The 8,873-nt window shown below is 39.0% G+C and overlaps 1 protein-coding gene across 5 annotated transcripts in view; it reads left to right on the forward strand.

Annotated features, from left to right (window-relative positions):
* Nucleotides 1-8,873, forward strand: part of LOC122086979 — a 60,379-nt gene that overhangs the window by 18,839 nt on the left and 32,667 nt on the right. Inside the window, exon 11 of one of the 5 annotated variants that reach the window (XR_006142593.1) lies at nucleotides 3,135-3,587. The exons of the other annotated variants lie outside the window; for them this stretch is intronic. The gene's annotated coding sequence lies outside the window, so the exon portion shown is untranslated. The remainder of the gene's footprint in view (nucleotides 1-3,134; nucleotides 3,588-8,873) is intronic. 5 annotated transcript variants of the gene reach the window in all.

Raw genomic sequence — 8,873 nt, forward strand, 5'->3', positions numbered from 1 at the left:
CATAAAAAATCAATATTAAGCCTCATCAAGTGATAAAAAATCAACATTTAGAGAAATGTTCTTGTTCTCTAATAAGTTTTGATTAGTCAAATGAGTTCTTTTTACATGAGACTTTTGTTGGAGTTTATGTAATAGGGGTAGTTTAGGAATTGTTTTTATTTTATGTTGTCCTAAAATGTACTTCATTTTTTCCCCTTTCACCTCTCTAGGGGGGTCTGATGTAATTTCCCTAGAGTTCTAGTTGAACTTAATATAAGTGGAATGAGCAAGAAATGCTCCCCACGTTTTGCACCTTTCTATTACTCTCTTCTCTCAACTTCTCCCCTTCTTCTTCCTACTTCTCTTCTCTTCATCTTCTTCCTCTCGAACCTTAATATCCTAACTTTTAACTTGGTATCAGAGCTTAATGGGTTTGAGAGTCGACTAAGGTTCCTCCTACTCATTCTTTGAGTCTCTATTGGACCCTTTTTTTGCTTTCTAGGGTTCAATAGAGCCTATACTATGTAAAGAGATTCAAAAAGAAGACTTGATGGTGTTCTAGAAGCAAGTTGAAGGTTCTTAAACAGTGATTGAATGTCTACAAGGCTGTTTGAAGCCCACACAGAGAGTAAAGGTCATTCCCAGTATCACTGCCAACCTGGGAATCGACCTCCTTTTTCTCTCTCCTCAAATCTCGGTTGCGCTTGTGGCTGTGCTAGATAGAGTTGCCCAAGGCCCTCCTGTGACCCCTCTAAACCTTGGTGTCTACCTTGGAGAGTTGTAGGAGCACAACTCATTCTCCTCTAAGCTGCCAGGTATTGGTTTTCAGTCTTTGTGAGTCCTTTTTTGTCTATAGTGGTAAGAACTATGTGATTTGGTTTCTTGTGATAGATGTACTTGGCTTTATAATGTTTGTGTATGCTGTTGGGATGAAGATTCATGGTTAGAAGTGAGTTTTATTGATGTTCTATCAAGATTTCATGCTCCATTATGTTGCTAGAATTTTTTTTTTTGGGCCCTGAGAAGCAGATTTTTTGGGGCTTGTGTTTGTTAAGGATTTGCCCACACTCCTATAGTTGGTTTTGATGATAACAAACATATGAAGGTATTTTACAATTTGCCTTCAAGTATTGTTTTGTAGATACTTCATATCAAAGATTGAATTTGATTAATGAAATGAAGAAATATAGATTGAAGTCATCAAATGAGGAGTATCAACAAGTTGGTATCAATACTTAAAGAAGGTATCAGACGGTATAAAGCTTTAAGAAATCAAGACATGAAGCTCATCTCAAGACAAGGACTTACAAATGAATTGATTGAAGATGAAGTGTCAAAAAATGGAAGTTTCAAGTGAAGAAGAAGACCTCTAGGATAGAATGGTCGTTTCTATATATATATATATATATATACGTGCACGCACACCATGCATTGCATAACATCATACTAGAATGACCTTAGGATATACCTGGACCAAGTATAAAAGTCCTTAAGTGGCATGGAACATATTAAGAAAAATATGTTCTAGTGAAATTTGGTGAAAACCACAGTGACCTGACTCAAAGGCATTTTGAGTAACCTTAAAGTTGGTATCAGGAGATGGATTCATCATAAAAGTTGTAGGAAGTCGAGTCGCAATTCCAACACAACTTGAATTGGGTTAATCCAAGGTCGGACCAAAAAGATATGGCCAGAACAATGACGACTGGTCAGTATAACAGAAGCTTGTCAAAACATAGACCATGCCTACGGGCGGTCAATCGGCTGAAACTCCTGGTCGACTGGTGTTTGCCTGGATGACCTCCAACGGCTATATTTTTGCCTCAACGGCTCTTGTCAGTCGACCGGCTAAGGCGGTCGACCGGTGGACCCAGAATATGACCGTTTGAGTGAGATTTACTGCCTAAAATGATCATCTAACCTCACTTATAAATACCTCTAATGCTACTCATTAATTGACAATTAATCTCAACTTTGGAGGAGCATTATTTGAGCATTAGAAGTGAGAATTGGTCTATACCATCTCTTGAGTTCAAGTTCTTCATTTTCCATTCAAGACGACTCAAGGCCATCTACAAGTCTTCATCTACATCTTAGCATTTGCATTACAAGCATTAAGAAGACTTCAAATGTGCATTCTTTATTATCATTGCATTTCATTCACGCACCACATAAGAGGTAACTCTCTTTTATTCCATTTCTCCATTTTCTATTTTACATTAAGTCTAGACTGTACTTAGGCTTGTGTAAGGACCTTCTCATTCTTAAGAGATTGTAATCCTTGAAAGAGATTGTAAGGATTCTCTTATCCTTAAAAGATTGTAAGGTGTCTCTCTACCTACCTTAAAGGAGATTGTAAGGTGTCTCTCTACCTTAAAGGAGATTGTAAGGTGCCTCTCTACCTGAAAAGAGGATTGTACGGATACTCTTATCGTTAAAAGATTGTGTAAAGGTTTTTCCTCTCTACCTACTATGCTGAAGGGAAAGAACTTGTGGAATACCTTATGAGAGGATCTTGTAGGGAGTGGACTAGACTCAGGTTGAGTCGAACTACTATAAATCTTGGTGTTGTGTGATTGTGACTTTTTATTTATTCCATTTGGATCTCCATTTGGGTTCTTTATGGCCGTCCTAGTACACGTGGTGCCGTGGTGGATCTACTGGCACTGTGGTGGCCGCAAAGGAGGGGCTACATCCCATGCTACTATGACAGAGACTGATACTATAGGCCTCCCATAGGTAGATACCAGCACCTTCTCTAGGGATGATATTGTTGTGCTTCACCGGTTCATGTCTCAACTTGATAGCCCATCTACCTCACAGGATGCCTCAGCTTCCGCTACGCATTTCACCACCTTTGGACCTTCCATAGCTCTGTGGTGGGTCATTGACTCTAGTGCCACTGACCACATGATTGGTACGTTCCATTACCATGCCTCCTACTCCATTTGTAGAATAAGGATAAAATCCGGGTAGCTGATGCCTGATGGTACCTTCTCTATCTCTGGTAAAGGCAGCATCCCCATTACCTCTTCCATTTCACTTGCTTCTGTCCTTCATATTTCTAACCTTACCTTGAATCTATTGTCTGTGAGCACTTTAACTAAAACCTTGAATTGTTTTATCACATTTTTCCTTCTCATTGCCTTTTTCAGGATTTGGTGATGAAGAGGATTATTGGCAGTGGACGTGAGGAAGGCGGCCTGTACCGTCTTAAGCCGCAGTTACCTTTTTTTACTACTCCAGAGTCCTATACATGGTTCTAGAACTTGAGCCAAACCTGCGAAATTTTGCAGGTTTCGCAAGTATCGCCGGGGGTCGAAACGAAACATGTGAATTTTAAAGTCACATGTTCCGATCATGTATCAACCCAATTCGACCAAATTTCTAATGTTTCAAAGGACATTTCGACCTAAAATACCTAGTTCAACCCTTTGGGTGGAACCAGGTCCTATATAACTTATTTCAAACAGAATTCCACCTTTGTTTCAGCAGAATTTGACCCTCCTTTTTCATTTTTTCTCCTAAGTGTGGGAAACTTGGGAAAACAGTGGAGATTTTGCCTAACAAATTTGAATCACACAAGAAAGGCATCTTGGACCAAAAAGGTAAGTCCCAACTTCCCTAAAAAGCAAATTTTTTTTTATATATAATATGCAAGTAAATAGGGTAGAATCATGTAATTTTTTTATATGTTACTTAGGAGGACTTGATCTACGAATTCACAGTGGCTGATTTTTTTTTTTTTTTGCATATTAAGTACTTGAGTCACTACTGTTTTATGTTGAGAGATAACTCATGATGATGTAATATTTTTATTTATTTTGGATCATTTGGATTATGTTTTATGTTTTGATGTAGATTGTAGACTATATAGTGTAGACTATATCAATATGTAGTATAGTTTCAGAATTTAAGTCAACAACTCAGTGTAATGATTATCGAACCTTTGGTTCACCACACAAGTATTTTATGTGTTTTTTTTTTTTTTTTATGAAACTAATGATGTGGATGTGTTAGAAATGTTTAAAATAGGATGTACACAAAAAATCAGGCAAAAACAACATTGTTTGGGGGTTGAAACCTAAGTTTCCACCAAACCGGGAAAAATTCCCTGGTTTCCTCGAAATTTCCCTGGTTTTGACTAAAATTTCGATCTCCCCAAGGGTTGAAACCCAATACCTTGAACCTTGGTCCTATGCATGTGGCTGTAGTGATGCTAGCTCTATAGTTGAAGAGGATTATTAGTAGTGGATGTGAGGAGGGCGACCTGTTCGTCTTGAGCCACAGTTACCTTTTTTTCTACACCACAGTCCTATGCATGTGGCTGTAGTGATACTAGTTCTTTAGCCGACGATGATTATTGGCAGTGGACGTGAGGAGGGCGACTTATACTGTCTTGAGCTGCAGTTACCTTTATTTATTGCAACACAGTCCTATACATGTGGTTGTAGTGATGTTAGTTCTATAGCCGAAGATGGTTATTGGCAGTGGACATGAGGAGGGCTGCCTGTAACATCTTGAGCCGCAGTTACATTTTTTACTACACCATAGTCCTATGCATGTGGTTGTAGTGATGCTAGTTCTATAGACTGTGATGCTTTGGCATTAGCGTTTGTGACATCCCTCTTTTGTTGTTATGAGGAAACAGTTACCTCATTTGTTTACATCTTTTTCTTCTTCTCATGTATTTCATTGTGAGCCATGTACTTTTACTAAACATTGTCGTTCTTCTTATCCCTATCATGGTAATAGATCTGTTCCTTTTCACATTGTGCATATAGATGTTTGAGGACCTTGTCCCACTACCTCCTTGTTTGGCCATCGTTATTTTGTTTCATTTGTTGTTGATTTTTCTCGTTATACTTGGACCATTCTTATGAAACATAAGAGTGATGTTTATGATGCTTTCAAAAACTTTTATAAAATGGTCCATACCTAGTTTGAAACCAAGATCAAAATAGTCCGGTCTGATAAGGGGGGGGGGGAGTACATATATGGTGGTCTACAGGACTTTTTTACTGACAATGGTATTATCCATCAGCTTGCATGTGTTGATACACCCCAACAAAATTGGGTAGCTGAGAGGAAAAATCACCATTTGTTAGAAGTCAACAGAAGCCTTTTATTTGGTATGCATGTTTCCAATTTTTTTTTTTTATCTGAAGCTGTTCTTACTGCTGCCTTTCTCATCAATCGCATGCCTACCAAAATCCTTGGGTCCCAAAAGCCTGTTGCACTCCTATCTCCTTAGTCTTCTCCTTTCTCTCTTCCCCCCAGGGTGTTTGGTTGTGTTTGTTATGTGCATGTTAACAAATCCTCCGCACCAAACTCGATCCCAAGGCTCTCAAATGCCTCTTCCTTGGGTATTCTTCCATTACCAAAGGCTACAGGAGTTACCACCCTTCATCTCGCAGGAGATTTCTTTCCAAAGATGTCACCTTCCTCGAGTTTGTGCCTTTTTTTGCCCCTCATCAGCATCCTCTTCAGGGGGAGAATGGAAATGAAAATGAAAAGACTGCCGATGCCATTCTGTTTCTTTCCCTATTGCCTCTTACTCCATTTTCTTTTGATATTGGGAAACATAAAGAGGCGGATGATATTGATACTGTGGATGAACCTTGTACAAAGAAGGCACCTAATATTGTGTACACAAGAAGGACAAAGAAGACCTGCTAAGAGTCCTCTTTGGATCCACATCCTAAGCTTCCTCTTCCTCAATCAGGTAACATCTCCTTCTCTCCTTAGAGATTGGATCTCTCTACTATTGTTCGTAAGGGTAAGAGAGCTTGTACTAATCCTATAGCCCAGTTTGTTTCCTATGATGCTCTCTCTCTTCTAGAGGTTTTGTTTTTACAGTTGCTCTTTCGTCTGCTCTATCCCCTGAGGCTATGTTAGACACTAAGTGGCAACAAGCCATGTCAGAGGAAATGATGGCACTTGAGAAGAATTGTACCTGGAAACTGATTGACCTTCCCAGGGGGAGAATTCCAGTTAGATGCAAATGGGTTTATATGATCAAGCACTGATCAGATGGTGCTATTGAGAGGTACAAGGCAAGATTGGTGGCCAAAGGGTATAGTCAGGTGTATGGAATTGATTATCAGGAGACCTTTGCCCCTATGGCCAAACATAACTCAATAAGAGTCCTTTTATCTATGGCAGAAAACAGGGAGTGACCCTTATATTAGTTGGATGTGAAGAATACCTTCCTCCATGGAGATTTAGAGGAGGAAGTGTATATGCAGCCCACTCCTGGCTTCAAGTTTCCGGCAGCCGATGCTAAGGTGTCTCCTCAAGAAGGCACTTCATGGTCTGAAGCAATCACCAAAGGCTTAGTTTGAGAGGTTTAGACAGGCCATTCTGAAGAATGGATATTCCCAGAGTCAAGCAGACCACACATTATTTACCCTGCGAGGTAATGGCACCATCACAACATTGATTGTGTATGTTGATGATATTGGGGTGACTGGAGATGATAATAATGAGATAGCTAGGATGAAAGCTTATTTGGCCAAACAATTTGAGACCAAGGACCTAGGACACTTGAAATATTTCTTGGTTATTGAAGTGGCAAGGTCTCAAAAGGGAATCAACATATGCCAAAGGAAATTTGTGCTAGATCTGTTGAAGGAAATAGAAATGCTGGTGTAAACTGGAAAGTTCTCCCATTGAGCAGAATCATAAGCTAGGAGAAGATTGAGGCCCTTCTCTTGTTGATGCAGAGAAATACCATAGGCTAGTGGGGAAGTTGATTTAACTGTCTCTGATTCGCCTAGATATTTCTTATGCAGTTGGAGTCGTGAGTCAGTTTATGCATGCCCCCTAAGAGTGGGCATTTGGATGTTGTGTACCACATTCTTAGATCCTTGAAGCCCTCTCCAGGAAAAGGACTTTTGTATGCCAGGAACAATCACTTGAGGATAGAAGGTTATTCTGATGCTGATTGAGTTGGATTCATTTCTAATAGGAGATCTACATATAGTTATTGCACATTTGTGGGTGGTAACCTGGTTATATGGAGGAGCAAGAAATAGTTGGTTGTAGCTAGATCTAGTGCAGAGGTTGAGTACAGGGCAATAGCTCATGCAGTTTGCGAACTCACTTGGCTGCGTTGGGTGGTTCTCAAGTTGGGATATGACACTCAATGACCTATGAGACTATATTGTGACAACAAAGTAGCGATAAACATTGCCCATAACCCAGTGCAACATGATAGAACGAAGCACATTGAAGTAGACTAACATTTCATCAAAGAGAAGATTGACTTTGGTGACATATGCATACCTTTTGTGAGGACAGGTGATCAATTGGCAAATATCTTCACTAAATGACTCATTTCTCACCAGTTCAGTACCCTCTTATGCAAGTTGGGAATGTATGACATTTATTCTTCAGCTTAAGGGGGAGTGTTGGAGTTTATGTAATAGGGGTAGTTTAGGAATTGTTCTTATTTTATGTTGTTCTAAACTATACTTTATTTTTTTCCCTTTCACCTCCTTAGGGAGGTCTGATGTAATTTCCCTAAAGTTCTAGTTGAACTTAATATAAGTGGAATGAGCAAGAAATGCTCCCCACGTTTTGGACCTTTCTATTACTCTCTTCTCTCAACTTCTCTCGTTCTTCTTCCTACCTCTCTTCTCTTCATCTTCTTCCTCTCTAACCCTAAAATCCTGACTTCTAACTACTTTTTGTATTGGATAGAGCACAAAACCAGATTTCCATCTAGACTGCTTAAGTTCAAGCTGTATTGACAAAGTTATTCTTTTCAAACTTATTTTAAGGGTGCATAAATGATTTTAAAAATGGCCTAACAGAAAATAAAGTTATGGACATCAAAACAAAAGATTATTTTACTGCACTTTTAGTTTTTAGCAATGTTTACCACAATAAAATTTATAGAATTTTCAGATTTGGGAGAAACCCCAACATTTGAAACTTGAAAATCACCCTTCTAACCAAAATCCTGTTTTTGTTCTTAAACTAGAGAGTTGACTTTTATCCTTTTGGAACTAGATTTTTAAATTATTTTTATTAGATTATAATAGGGGGGTTTTTGCTTATTTATGGATAATCTCAAGTACTCAACTGATATTTGGCATAAAAAAGTGTCAAACCTGGGTCGATACTATTTTAAGCCCCTTGCAATAAAGCAACAATCGCCTGGATGCCTAGGCGGCACCTAGGCAATGCCTTGACAACTATGCTATTACTATTGTTATTTGGGTCTGATCAAATCTATAGTCTAGAGTTAATCTGAATGTTCTGCCTGTTGGTTTTGTGAGCCCTCAAATTCTATTATTTGGATTCTAGTTTCTATGGTACTATTAATGAATCCCAGTTATTTTTACTTGAAACAAAAAATTATTAAATTGCTAGTTCTGAGTTGGGAGTTGACTTGGAGTGTTCAAGTGTTGGGTTATTTATTTGTTAAAAATTAATGTTTGTGGGTTGGGTTATCATTTTGGTGACACTTTTTTTTTTTTGGGTGAATAAATAAATTCATTACCAAGAGGAAGTATATACAAAGGGAAAGGGGGAAGGGGAGCCTAAAGGGACAAACCACCAAAAGGGGGAACAACAACAGAAAAGGCAAAGAGCACAGCTAAAAGAAGGGATACATCAAAATGGGGGGGGGGGGAGATGATGGAGGGAGGGAGGCCCCAAGCAACAACAATGAACCTATCCCTTGGGGTGTCTAAAATTGGACATTGACGGATGCAACCTATCTCAGAGCTGACCTAAAAGTAGATGGCTTTCCAAATCTTGTCAAACAATCTGGATTTGGGAGTCCATTTACACAGGTTTTGCTCCATCCAAATATGGTTGATAGTAGCCCAAAAAACAAGCTTCCCTATAGAATCACATATGGATGCCCACCAAAAGACATGTCA

The sequence above is a fragment of the Macadamia integrifolia genome, chromosome 8 (assembly GCF_013358625.1).
Source record: "Macadamia integrifolia cultivar HAES 741 chromosome 8, SCU_Mint_v3, whole genome shotgun sequence".
Lineage (NCBI taxonomy): Eukaryota > Viridiplantae > Streptophyta > Magnoliopsida > Proteales > Proteaceae > Macadamia > Macadamia integrifolia.